Raw genomic sequence first — 15475 nt, 5'->3', positions numbered from 1 at the left:
TAGAACCGCTCGGCCACTCCGGCTGGCAAACTAGTGTGCTTCGACTCTGGGCCAATAATCGTCTTAGGGAACTTGCTTCAAATGTAATGACACTCGGAGATTCAAAGATGGCTGTAGAAAAAGAGGAGCAAGTGTACCTTCGGAGTCATCGTTTCCTACGGGTACAAGCCCGTCTGAAGTCCGTTTAATCAAGCCAGACGTTAGAAAGAACCCCTCTCGTATTAGCCGCCACAGGCTAGATCGTCGCACACCGTAACAGGCGACAACATCGCGTTTTGCAGTTTGTAAACGATATCGAGATTCACGTACGTGAATTGCGTACCAAGTAGCATTATTTCGCAAAGTCCTAGCCTGTTCGATATCCAGTGTGGTATCTGTAGTGTCGGCAGACTTGCCAACACTGCGCACACTAATTGAAAGAGGCGGCAAAGAAGCACGCGCTAACTCACGCAGGCGGGCGTTAGGTCTGAAACAGGATACGTAATGAATGCTATAAAGAAAAGTACGTAGCTGCTGGAATACTTAACTTTAATCCATCATTTTTATACAGCGTTCTTGATGATACAAGTGAGACTCTCTCTAGATTAATGCAATATAATGCTAATGGCGTCTTGCTAGGTCGTAGCCATGGACTTAGCTGAAGGCTATTCTAACTATCTCTCGGCAAATGAGAGAAAGGCTTCGTCAGTGTAGTCGCTAGCAAAGTCGTTCGTACAACTGGGGCGAGTGCTAGTCCGTATCTCGAGACCTGCCTTGTGGTGGCGCTCGGTCTGCGATCACTGACAGTGGCGACACGCGGGTCCGACATGTACTAATGGACCGCAGCCGATTTAAAGCGGCCACCTAGCAAGTGTGGTGTCTGGCGGTGACACCACAGTATCTACTGTCACAATATATTCGGCAACGGCAGGGAAATTGTCAATGACCAGTTGGCTTCAAACATTAGTCACTAAGGTGCCGGAACTCTGAAAGTTTTTCTAGCTACAGGTCAGTTGTTCGATTACTGGAGTCAAGAATGGGACCGAAACTGTCAAGTTTCAACACATCACCAGTAACTTCTCGACTAAGAGGCGCCATTTGTCGCTCCACTCTGTTAAATGCACTTTTTCCTGGGGCAATGTAAGTGGCACCCAAGTAAAATTTTTTATAATGTTATACAGCTAAAACTATAACTCACTCATATAGTGGAGTTTCGTTTGGGACCACCAGTGTAAATGAAAATAAACAGGGGTCTTACGAAACCTTTCCTGGAATATTTGTGGCAATGTAAATGGCATCCAAGCCGAAATCTTTAAAATGTTGCTCGGCTAAAACTATGGCTAACTTGTGTGTAAGTCTTACAAAACCATACAGGGTTCGCATTAACTTTTCAAAAGCTGGTAATTTAGAGAGCCTAAGTACGTCTGTGGCATGAGTCTGTGCATTAGAGGAAGAATGTTTTACACTACGAATCGCTACAAATGCAGGCCCAGAGTGTGTCACAGCTTCAAGTTTACTCTTAATATTTTTCTTTATTACAATACCTGCATAACTAGAGGGAATACGTTTATGTTTTTCAGCGAACACGATAACATGACCCTGCAATTTTACACGGTAGTCAAGATGAATTAACACTCGTGCTTGAAAATTTGCTGCTGTAATACCTAATGGCACACTTACTTTGTCTTCCATAGATAAAAAGTTTTCTTCACCAGGGTCCAATATTGAAGCTAAAGATTCAAGATATCTTACAGTAACAGCACAGAATTTGCCATATTTATCCTTTACGTGAAGCGTAGAGTCTGATTTCCACAATTTAATAGGAACTGTTGCCACGTCTTTTTTTCCTTCCTCTGTATTGTACGGGAAGGAGTCTTAAATGTAACACTGATCGACCATTAGTATAGCTTTGTTTACCTAGTTCGGCTTGTAAGTCTTCCACTGTTTTGCACCACCAAAAACTGCAGTGTCCATTATGACTTCAAGTACACCGAATTGATTTTCTTCTACTCTAGGACGACCAACGGTATTTCAAGTTTTAAGAGCTGCTGCTAAGTCGGAATTACTTCCAAAAATTTCTTGAATTTTTGTATTTTAGAATCACGTCTTTTTTCTATCGTTCGGTTGCTTCTTTGCTGTTGAATCTCTTCACTTAATGCTGTTAATCTTTTTGCTACTTCGTCTGTGGCCATACCAGCATCACGAGCTAACAGCAGGCTACTGAGCTAGTACTACAATTTTATTCCTGGAAGTGATCTGTCTAGGCGTTGATTTAGGTGCTGACTGAGATAACTGGCTTTCTCTTGGTTGCATCCTATTATATGAAGTGTCTTCTGGTATATGCTGTTTGGTTTCTTCTTTCCAATTAAACATAAGCACATAAAATGTTGAATATGAGCGTTTCGGACAATGTGTATACTAAATCACACTGAGGAATTCAGCTACACCATACTGAGAACTGCACTGAGATTATCGAGATTACCTCCAACAGACAGACAGAAAGATACTGTTACCGATTTTGCTTTATAACAAGCAATGAATAACAAATCAACGTAACTGACTGGGTTGTTCTGTTTTTCAAACTGCCACAGAAAGCGAAATACATTTTTGACAATGAAGAACAGAATGTTAAAATAATGTAAAACTCAAAGTTGCTCTTACGACCATGGGCTCTAGTTGATTTAGTGGTTTTGGCGATGAACAAATTTCGCAAAAAAATCTGAAGTGTCCCTTACTTTGTCGTCAGTTTTATTTGCAATTCTTAGATTTTCGAATCTGCTTCACCTTCGACATTGTCATTACTTTTCAATCTTCTCCATGAGGTGTTAACTTAGTATGTATTTCGATTTCTGTGTTTGCTTGTGTTTATATATATATATATATATATTTTGCACAATTTAATAGGAACTGTTGCCACGTCTTTTTATCCTTCCTCTGTATTGTACGGGAAGGAGTCTTAAATGTAACACTGATCGACCATTAGTATAGCTTTGTTTACCTAGTTCGGCTTGTAAGCCTTCCACTGTTTTGCACCACCAAAAACTGCAGTGTCCATTATGACTTTAAGTACACCGAATTGATTGTATATATATATATATATATAAACACGAGCAAAGAAGGGAAAGCAGAAAGGTGGAAGAAGATGATGAAATGGGGGATATGATACTGCGTGAAGAGTTTGACAGAGCACTGAAAGACCTAAGTCGAAACAAGGCCCCGGGAGTAGACAACATTCCATTAGAACTACTGATAGCCTTGGGAGAACCAGCCCTGACAAAACTCTACCATCTGGTGAGCAAGATGTGTGAGACAGGCGAAATACCCTCAGACTTCAAGAAGAATATAATAATTCAAATCCCAAAGAAAGCAGGTGCTGACAGATGTGAAAATTACCGAACTACCAGTTTAATAAGCCACGGGTGCAAAATACTAACACGAATTCTTTACAAACGAATGGAAAAACTGGTAGAAGCCGACCTCGAGGAAGATCAGTTTGGATTCCGTAGAAATGTTGGAACACGTGAGGCAATACTGACCCTACGACTTATCTTACAGAATTGATTAAGGAAAGGTAAGCCTGTGATCCTAGCATTTGTAGACAGAGAAAGCTTTTGACAATGTTGATTGGAATACTCTCTTTCATATTCTCAAAGTGGCAGGGGTGGTGTTACACAATATTAAACATGCGACGTAATTTATGGAAGACCCCTTAGTTGCACAAATTATACCGTAGAGCAAAATGTTCTGAGGGCTTCTGGGGAATATAACAAATGGTGAAACGCGACACACAATTCTCCATGCCTTTTTCATTTCATTTCATACTGATTGTGTAGTTAGATGACGACAGCGGTTGGCACTGCATTGAGAATGTTTTTATTGAAGATCTTGGACAATAGTGACTGGTATATAGTGCTCTATGTACCTCGGTTCTCCTTCTTTAACATGGTGGTAAACTCACTGGTTTCTACATGCTTTTTGCATCGTGAGAGGACACATTACTTTGGAGTTGAGATGGAGCTAATCGAAAATTTAATGGAAAACGACACCTTGCTGGAAGTGGAGAATGAAGACTCAGATGCCGACCGCTGTGGCCGAGTGGTTCTAGGCGCTTCAATCTGGAACCGCGCGACTGCTATGGTCGCTAGTTCTAATCCTGCCTGGAGCATAGATGTGTGTGACGTCCTTTGGTTAGTTATGTTTAAGTAGTTCTAGGATCTAGATGACTGATGACCTCAGATGTTAAGTCCCATAGTTCTCAGAGCCATTTGAACCATTTGAAGACTCAGGTGGACTTAACCGGGACTAGGGTTGCCGAGGCATCCCAGGGGGTACCAATCCATTGTCCAGCTTCACAACCGGGCAACTTCCTCACATCTTGTTTACCGTTTTTGTAGAGAGCCATCGACCGCTTTAGAAAACATGGGCTGGAGAAGAATATATGTCAGCCTCGTGAGCTGTCGTTTCCGATTTCAAGACGCCCTCTGATGACAGAGTAGTGACATAGGTGCGAAAACGCGGGATTGGTATGTTAGCGTGTGACGGCAGGAGCAAAAAATTAGAACGGACGTTTTTTTAATGGTAGGGAAGAGGTCTGCTTTATGATTGGCGTGTTGGCGTCTGATCGCAGTGCATCACTTTGGTGGGATTCTCTGTGCTTCCGTATCTATTGCATCTACCTTGCTATTAGGCCACAGTGTTTTGTACTTTCAGTATTGGCCACTGGCACTGTTGGCGGAAAAGGAGCACAGGGCGTTAACAGACAAAAATAGAATGAAATGAGGGTTGAGATGTGTTGGAGGCGGCGTCCACTTCGTCTGAGACGTTGTGCTGACCGCAGCGATTTCCGAGTTAGGAGACGTCCAGAGAACGGGGTCGAAGTTATAGCAACGCGCCCTTGTCTTCTCGAGCGAGTCAGGAAGCCAGTGAAGTCCATCAGGGCGCAAGGCAGTTACGTAGCGGCGAACATTCATAGCAGCATCAGCGAGCTAGGTCATTCTCATTCCACAGTGGTGGAATTGTATACAATCCCCTTTCTCAGGTGGAGCGTAGGTATCTTGAATGTGTTTTCCACGAGGAAACAGCGAGTTATGAAATTTAGTTTCAGATCGTCATTCCTGAGTTAACGCAGCCGACTAACGCTACCCATACAAACACGAATCAGAATTTTCGTACAGAGAACAGCAGTCGATTGGTTCAAATGGCTCTGAGCACTATGGGACTTAACTTCTGAGGTCATCAGTCCCCTAGACTTAGAACTACGTAAACCTAACTAACCTAAGGACTTCACACACATCCACGCCCGACGCAGGATTCGAACCTGCGACCGTAGCGGTCGCTCGGTTCCAGACTGTAGCGCCTAGAACCGCACGACCACTCCGGCTGGCACAGCAGTCGACTGTTTAATTGTCTCCGTTTTATGAGTTGTGATCATCTATGTTTTAATGAATAAATTAGATTGTTTAAAAGAGAGATTGTCTTTGTCAGACCCTTACCTGTCACGTTAAATCATTCTGTGAATCCCTCACCTTAGCAACTGTGTCTAGGGCCTAAAATCGCTCTGCCATTAGATGTTGTCTATAATAAATTCATTGGATAGCCCTTGAATGAGTGGCTGCCCACAATCAGTTTCCTGTGTTAGGGAAATTTTCCGCGTAGAGGAGATTTGCCAAGGTAGCCACTGAAATACTGCCCTTGAGAGTGGAATTCAGCTTGCTATTGAACACAAAATGTGTCATTTACGCCACAAAACCTCAGAAATCGCAAGCTTTCATGTTCCTTAGTCGGTTGCAGAGGAGATGATTCTTAATGTGAATGTTAATCAATCCACACACATGATGCTTACAAAGAACATATCAGCTTCGCACCCTTTAACGATTATGATACTTTTCATGAATGTTCCTACAATTTTACTACAGATGCCTTGCTGGAGGGCGCTACTTACCGACTTATCGACCTCGTACTGTATAATAATTTAGGCGTATTATCTCTTGGAACAACAGCGACTGTTTATGATAAATTCTAAAAAAAAAAAAAAAAAAAAATATTAAATTCTGTATCTGGTTTATTTAAAACGTCTTGAGACTTACAGAAGTATCCGCTATTTGATTCCCAGTGCAAAGTTCAACACAGGTGCTATCGCCAAAAGGCGTTTGTCCTTATTATGTCCTAAGGCGGTTTAAATGAGACAAAACATTTTATAAGTTTTATATAATATTTGCTATTTGTTGCCGGCCGGTGTGGCCGAGCAGTCCTAGGCACTACAGTCTGGAACCGCGCGACCGCTACGGTCGCAGGTTCGAATCGTGCCTCGGGCATGGATGTGTGTACTATCCTTAGGTAAGTTAGGTTTAAGTAGTTCTAAGTTCTAGGAGACTGATGACCTCAGACGTTAAGTCCCATAGTGCTCAGAGTCATTTGAACCATTTCCGTTACTTGTTTTCTATAAAAGAATTTAAACTGTATTATAGAAGGCATTAGTTAAGTGCGTCTAGACTGGGTTGTACTCGGTATTGTTTATCAGCTACAGTCTAATGAAATCAATTGTGGACTTCCTCGAGATTACACTTTCCACTCGCTTTGGCCTGCCTTTAGTAGACGAGGTGGCTGACTGGACGCGAGTTGGAGGGTAATGTGGGGTGGTTGTGTGGGTTGGGGGGGGGGATGGGGGTAGTTCCAGCCACCTGAATCCTCTGAGCGACCGCCTCCTGTCACACTCACCACGGCAGGGGGCAGCGTGTATTGAGAGGCACCCACATGCCTTGCTCATACTGTGGCATCAAGCAGTCAGGCCTGCAAGATGAGTGGTCTGCCAAGCGAGTGGATTCATTCTTATTTATCGAGAAATATGAACTCTCGTACTATCAATTAAGTTACAAATTATCCTCCTGTATGAATAATACGCAACGGAAACGCACGTCTGACTATCAGTAATTTACAGAACCCTGACTGTTCACTACGCACTGGCAATACCACATTTTCTTTTTGTCTTTTATTTAACGGCTTTTATCAACACGTGGCCACCGCACTGAATATGAATGGCGCACACATTATAAATTCGGGACATCATGACAACATACAATTCGAAGTAAAAGTCCACCAATCTTTTTCTTTTCACTATCTTATTTATTCTGATAAATTCTATAACCTAAACACACAAATTCTATAACCTACAACAATAACACATGAGAAATTCCGCCCAGTGGGCATGGCTTTACATTGGTGATTCTCTACATTATGGTCTCGTAATTATTTAACGCTACAGTGCACTTTCTGGATAGGATGGTGGATCTTTTATTGTACCTCACACTTCGACTCTCACAATCATCATCACGAAACTTTCCTCCAGACTGAGCGGTACCGAAGGAACAAGCATAACCCACTAATCTTTTGAAACTACCTTGCTACTCTCCCATGCAAACCACACATACCCAAATTACATGACATACACCACACTACAACATGGAATACAATACAATAAATAGTCACAACACTATCACTTTCAGCTTTCCCACTTCAATTAGTATTTATCCCAGTTTCACACGACACTGCCCCACTTTGTAATTCTACTTTCCTACTATGAGCTCTGGAGATATATGCACGTCTGCCTGTGCAATGCAAGCCAAGTGGCGTTGCTGGATAGACGGCTGACTCACCTTGTTTCTCTCTCAGAGTGTTATAGTTTGAATCAAACGTCACACAGAAACATATCTCGCAAAGCAATATTAAGAACATATTCATCACACACACGAGTCCTCAACTGATACCATGGACGAGTACTTCTCTTTATCCTTTGTCTCATACACAGATTGGGACTCACACAGTACTCACCACGTGGAAGTACTCGTCTCTAATTTCAAGTCCTGCACACGCTATTTCTTAAATATTTCAACTTACAGTACACACGCTAGTAATGCAGCTTAACTTAAGCACATGGAAGTATTTCAACTTATTGCTACACGTGGTTTCATTGTGACCGTTGGTCACTTCCGAAGATTACTACGATCCCATTAATATTACCTGCCTGACATTTAATTCTCCCCACAAAAGTTCCTGAAATAGAGAAATTATTATTTCAAACTTCTCTTAAATATTCTACATGCATACTATGTCTCCACTCTTTTGTCTTTACGGAGCACAACTAAGACAGATCTTAACAGCACAAGATCCAGCGGCAGAGTGCCGAAACATGGCCGTTCTTCAGGTCCTCTCGCACCTCTGCTGAAGTGGGGGAGCACCTTGCTACCGTATTGGTCAGCCACATTTCAGGCGCTCAAAGCTCAGGTAAATTTCATCTCTTTGGTCCCACCAAAGGATCGTCTCAAAGATGATCATATATTCACATTCACTATCTGTGGTTAGCAGACGACCATACATTCATTCATTTCACAGATCTCACCAAACTGGATGTAGGGATTTATTTTGTGGGAGTGCACATGTGATCAATTAAATAAATAAATTGTCATTCTTTCCCACACTGGTATCCGGCTTCGCTGTATTAATTGAAATTGAGTTATTTTTACCAAAAAAAATGCGTTGTTCTGACAAGAATAATGAAGTATGTTGTACCTATTTTCAATGTCGGGCGGTACTGTAGCCATTCAGTATGTTTGACCGTCTTGGCACAGATTAGCAACACTTGAGGGAGAATGTACTTACGAGCGGAGTTCAGAGAATTCGCCCTGTCCTCACCAGTGCCGAATATGACTACAGAGATTTTTCCGAAAGACACACCACCCACGCAAATGAAGGGTCCCATAGGATAACATCACAACGTTGTGCATTAGCCACGGGGCACCACCAAAGGCGAGTCTTAAGTGAAAAAGGACCGCTATCACCTCGAACGCAAACATTGAGAAGACGAAGTTACGGAGTTCTGGCGGAAACTCGGAATCTGTGGGAACGGTGATGTGCCATAGGGCGGCATTCGCAAGTTTCTGGAAAGTAGAGTTGGAGACCTGCGTTCGGAATATTTCCAGAAAGTGACGCCGAGCCTTCCGGGACAAAACTGTTAGGAGCTTTCGGCGTGAAGGAGTAAAGCATGCTGTCTCAACTGGTCAAAATGTCAGAGTTGGCGGGCCCACAACCAGATGGAGCAGAAGAGAGAATTATCAGACTTGGTCGTTGAAAGGTGCAGACTTGAGTCTTCGTCAAGAGACACAGAAGACACTTGGTCGCTGATAGGCGTAAAAAAGTCTTCTCCACCACAAGAAAAGTAGTCGATTCACGAGCAGACGGGCACTGCCATGCCAGCGTCGATCCCCGCCAGCACCTTTACCAAAAATGATTCTGTCTCAGCAACAGCGTGTGAATTTGGTAGGAGATGAAATGCGCGTTCGTTCATGTTGTGGTGATGGTACTCACGACTCCAGGGAATACTGCACCACAATCAATAACAACGCTCAAAACACTCGTAATGCAAAAGCTGTATGCACTCTGCAGCTGAGTGTGCGCTGATGTGAAACTTCCTGGCAGATTAAAACTGTGTGCCGGACCGAGACTCGAACGCGGGACCTTTGCCATTCAAGAGCAAGTGCTCTACCATCTGAGCTACCCAAGCACGACTCATGCCCCGTCCACACAGCTTTACTTCCACCAGGTCCCGAGTTCGAGTATCGGTCCTGCACACAGTTTTAATCTGCCAGGAAGTTTCAGCAGCTGCATGGTTTGGCAGTACGAACTACAACCAGGTCCGCCTAGGGGTGCAGCTGCCAACCCATGGGCATCACGAGTGTGGACAGCGATAGGTCGATGCCTCAAATACCGGAGCGCTGAGCTACGGCGGATAGTTCTCTTCACCGCTTTGAGTCTACCAACGGCCGTGTTTGTCCGTCGCCTCCGACATTTAGGACCGTAGGTATCGTATGCCAGCTCTGTTCTCAAGGTAGGCATCACTCAGAGGCACAGCGACAGGATTTTAATATTTTAAAGGATTTGTAATAATTTGAAACGTCCAATTCTGATGGACCACCATTTAAGTTGAGTAATTCTTCATATTTAATAAACATCATTGTATTACCAGTTGTTGGGAATCTTTCTGACTGAAGACCTACGCCGTCCTCCTGCATTCCCAACACAGATTAATCGATGTTACTGTGTGGTAACCTTCGGCCATGATTTTACTCTACGGGATTGTGTTTCTCTTACTCACTTACTCACTAACGTTACAATGCAATCATTACCAACAAACTCTTCAAATTCGCGTTTAGCAGTCAGTTAATACGATTTATTGCTTACGTGACCTATTTTACCTGAACTTTTCCAGTACTTTCCCTCTGGAGACCAACAATTATCACACAGTCATATGTGTATGTGCATTCAGTCTCCCTTGATAGTATTAGATTCTTGTTTGTTCTGAGTAATCATTGAATTCACAGCCAATAAATGAACATGATTTGTAGCCCTTGTTTCATTACAGTAGCTGATAATCCCTATCACTACTTATGTTTATCAGGACACTCAACTATAGTCCATGTATTAGGGCCAACCATTTCCTTCCCTTTCTGTGAGCACAGTTCTATTCATACAACTGGACCGTTGTAGGGGGGGACTTGCACCTTGAGAGAGGATATTCAGTGGCAAAACAGAACGACTACAGCCTCACCCCAGTGGTGGCTTGGAATGTGTTTTTTGAGAGAAAGTAACAAAGTGACAACATTCCTTAGCTGACTCAGTGCACTAAAAGATACACGAAGAGCCATGATGGAAGAAATGTCAGTTGCAACTTTCAGTATCAAAAAAAGAAAAAAGATCAAACATAGCTACATTTATTTATCTGTAATCGGAACGGGCGCCAATTATATTCATCATAAATGTCATTACATAATCACCGTTATAATAGCCGTCAACTTCTCACGCTTTACATTTGTTCCTCGCATTTCATAGGTGCTGTTCAATTTATACTGTCAGACGTGACACGAAAGTATTATTTACAGACTAATTTTCTTCCACATTCCATTCCGTTTTATTCATTTTTTTTTTAATGATCGCTGCAAATATAGTGTTGGAGTTTTACAGTTTTAATCTTATGAGTATCGACAATCCGATGGCAGAAACAATGTCTCTCCAAATGTGTTGCTAAAATATGCGAAATACAATACAAATATTTAAACGCTATCAAGTGACATTGTTCGCAAACTGTAAGGTGTTGCCTAGTAATTCTTCCGTTTGTTTGTTTTTTTTTTTGTTTTTTTTTTTGTTTTTTTTTTTTGTTTTTTTTTTTTTTTAATTCCTCTCTCGACTTCGCGTTCTAAGCAGTCAACAAATCCGATTAACTTTACGTTCAGCAGTACGTTCCCTGCTTTACCATTACTGTAGTCAGTATTGGAAAAAAAGAGTAATCCGCAGTGAGATATTTTGCGTAGACGGTCTAGCAGCCGCTGAGAGTCGCTGTGGAATCCAGTACTGTACATCTATTCGAGACTCAACAGCAATTACTCTAGATAACGAGCAGCGCTTACGACGCGAGCTGTTACGACGAGGAGGAAATATGGTCGCCATTATTTGCACAAAGAGCGCTGCGTCCTTTCTGAAGGAATTGCGCCCGGCTCCTTTGTCGCTTTTGACGTATTCGGCCGCCCCGTTACTGCGTGCTGTTCATAGCCGGCTGGGCGTGCGTGTGAGTGTGTGTGTGTGTGTGTGTGCGTGCGCTGGGTTGCGCCGGGAACGGCACAGAACGGAACAGGACGGAACGCAACGGCGCAGTAACAAACGACTGTCGGCCCGCCAGGCCGCTGGCTCTGACGTATGGCGCTTTTTACCGGGTTATTGGGTCACGTGATCGGTTATTTGTTAGCTCGCCGGAGTGCGGGCGTTTTGCACTGGCTCTGCCCGTTGGCAGGCCGGCTCAAAAAGCAATAACGGCTGCAGAGCCGAGAGCCGGGGCCGACTACCGTGGCGAACCCTCCTCTTATCCCACCGACTGCGCTGGGAGTGCACTAGTCAACGTCACTTTCGTCACAGACGAAATTTTTCAACCCGGTCAAAGGGTGCATGACACGGTATAAAGTATGAAGCTAAGCAGACAAAGAAAACATAAACTTAAAACAATGAATAATAAAGTACTTAGTGAGAGATGAAAATTGTGAAAAGTTACAATTAATGCGAATAAATAATTACAACCATTAATGAAAGTGATAAAAAAACTCTGTTTCAATATTGTAAGTCCAGTGAAAGGGAAAATACACAAAACTGTCTTCGTAAATAAACTCAGTACAGAAACCTACATTATCCTCTACAAGCCGTATTATCGTGTGTGACAGATGATACATTGTGTACATTTATTACCTGTTACCCTCCCCCAGTCCTACCCTAACCATTTTCAGTCGCAGATGGCGCTCAAGAAGAATGATTGTTGGTTAGCCGGTGTGTGAGCTCGAAACTGTCTCGCTTTACCTTCCTGGTCGTTTCTATACCACTCAGTGACTAAAACGGTCATATTGTCACAGTTGGAAGTTGTGTATCTAATGGCTTCTGTGGCAACAAGAATTTGATCCTCCGTACTTTGTATAATTATTGACGACCGAATTTAACATATAAATAGTTGTTATTATTTACTCATTAAGAGATATGTCTTATCTTAAAGGTGTAATACAATAAAAAACAGGTGAAACCTTACATTAAAGGTTTAAAACAACAGCCGCGCGTGATTAGCCGAGCGGTCTCAGGCGCTGCAGTCATGGAAGGCGGAGGTTCGAGTCCTCCCTCGGGCATGGGTCTTTGTGTTTGTCCTTAGGATAATTTAGGTTAAGTAGTGTGTAAGCTTACGGACTGATGACCTTAGCAGTTAAGTCCCATAAGATTTCACACACATTTGAACAGTTAAAACAATAAGTCAACTGTAAGCGAAGATACCCACGGCCTTTGTCACAGTCAATAAAATTCTTCTGGGTAAGCGACTGAATTTTCAACGCGTAAAATTCTGCAACGTTTCGATCATTGTTGGAAAACCAATCTCTGTTGCTCCATCACGGCCAGGGGACGTCAGTTGGTAAGTACTTTTCGATGTCAGTAAACTTCACCAACAGCAGTATACTTTTAAGATATTCTATTTTATTTTGAAAGCAATCAGTTTCGGCAATTCACTCTGCCGAAGTATGGGGCTTGAAGATGGCAAAATGAATTGCCGAAACTGCTTGCTTTCAGGGTAATATAGAATATCTGAAAGTATACGGCTGTTGGTGAAGTTTATTGACATTGAAAAATTGTTGCAAAAGTCTTCCTGAGAGTGTTCTTCATCCAGAAACACACTGAGCAAGGCCATTCACAACAGTGTCAGAAACATCGGACAGTGCGGTCACATACCCAGAAGAATTTTATTGACTGTGCCAATAAAAACGCCCTGAGGAACATTATTTGCACCAGTGACCGAAACGTCGGAATCGACAATGCGGTCACATATGGAGTGGAATTTTATTGCCATGAAGTCAAGTATTAGAGCAAGAACCTATGTATGTGTGTTGAGGCACCGTAACCCATGGCACGCAAATTTCCAGACTATGTTCGTCTAGTCTTTAGCACTTCGCGACTTCCGAGAAATTTTGCACATAATTTTAAACTTTTTCTCGGCAACACCTCGCACAAAATAATGAAAAGGATAAAGTTTGTCGTTTAGCAAATTTTAGCTGCTCACGCGGTAAAACTTCAGCTTTAGGCATGAGGTCTTAGTTTGTAACTTATATACTACTACCTCTGTTAGCAACACATTTTGCAGACAGTATCATCATATACTGACGAACGTAACTGCTGAATTATATCTACTACCGTAAATACACTGACTGAAAAAATCACAATACCAAAAAATAAGTAATGTAGAGTAATGAAATTTCGGAAACACATTTGTCTAGGTAACATAACAACTAACATTGCATGACCACAGGTTAATGTAAGTGCAACATAACACATAGCAAATACGGAATGTTGTATTGTACAGGTGCCGGATCACAGTTCGTGGGATGGAGTTCCATGCTTGTTGCACTCGGTCGGACAATAGAGGGATGGTTAATGCTGTTTATGGACGGCGGTTATTGTCTTCTGATGATCTCCAACATGGGTTCGATTGGAGATAGATCGGGTGATAGAGCAGGGCAAGGCAATCTTTCGACACTCTCTAGAGCATTTTGGGTCACAACGGCGATGTGTGGACGAGCGTTATCATATTGGAAAACACCCACTGGAATGCTGTTCATCAGTGTGAGCACAACAGGTCGAATCACTACACTGACGTACAAATTCTCAGTCAGGGTGCGTGGGATTACCACGAGAGTGCTCCTGCTATCATACGATATCGCACCCGAGACCATAACTCCAGGTGTAGGGCCAGTATGTGTAGCACGCAGACAGGTTAGTTCCAAGTCCTCAAATGGCTTCCTTCTAACCAACGCACGTCTATCACTGGCACCGCGGCAGAACCATCTTTCATCGGGAAACACAGCAGAACTCCAACCTGCTCTCCAATGAGCTCTCCCTTGACTCCACTGAAGTCGAAAATGTCGGTGGTTTGGGGTCAGTGGAACATATGCTACAGGACATCTGGCTGGGAACTGTCCTTGAAGTAATCGAACTGTAACAGTTCGTTGTACCAACTGCAGCTGAAATTTCTGTTGGAGACTCAGTACAATGCACCAGAGCCATACGACGAACACTGTGGTCTTTCCTCTTTGCAGTGCCAAGTGGCCCTCACAGCGCCGATGCTAATGACCAGTGGGATTGTCTGACAACATCCGGAAGGTAAGATTCGAACATTTTCTCTCACTGGAATCGCCAAAGCAGCCGTTTTACGTGTTTGCGTCAGCCTACAGCATGTGGAAATTCGTCACGCCCGGAATAATCAAGGCACCTGTGATCAGTATATCAAGGGTCCATGGTGCCTTGGCAACAAGGGAAAGAACAGCTTTGGCTGAGCAGTTGTGAGAACCCATAGCCGCACATGGGATGGGAAACCACCTCTTATTCAAAGCCTTAAGACCACCTAGGCTTTTCACAGTGCATCAGTTTTCTATCGCCTTAGGGAAGAGAAATTTAAAAATCTTACTCCAGAAGCCCCAAGCTACGTATTTCCCTATGCTAAAGTTGAGATAATAGATAATATTCTTCTCGGGTATGCAGCCGGATCATAACGTCTTCATGACACAATATTTCCCCGGTCCATCTGGCCGCCATCTTCAGGTGAGAGTGCTGGTGCACGAACTCGCCGAACTTGAGATAATAGCTTACGAAATTTAATTATCATCGCAAAGCAAAATGTACTGTCACATCACTTCATTCATGGCAATCCTCTGTCATCACTGATTAATGGCAGGACATGACAAAATAATTCTATTTTAAATTAATCACCAGAAATCTGAAGGACATGAAACTCCTAGCACTCTTCCATTCAACGACAAAAAAACTTAAGAAAATTAAATATGTGAAACTTCATACCAGATTAAATTAAAAATTAATACAACAGAATATTTAGCCTGCATTTTACATGGCAGGCTTATAGTACATGTTGAAAAGT

The sequence above is a fragment of the Schistocerca americana genome, chromosome 1, assembly GCF_021461395.2.
Source record: "Schistocerca americana isolate TAMUIC-IGC-003095 chromosome 1, iqSchAmer2.1, whole genome shotgun sequence".
In the NCBI taxonomy this organism is placed as follows: Eukaryota; Metazoa; Arthropoda; class Insecta; order Orthoptera; family Acrididae; genus Schistocerca; species Schistocerca americana.
This window is presented reverse-complemented; position numbering follows the sequence as displayed.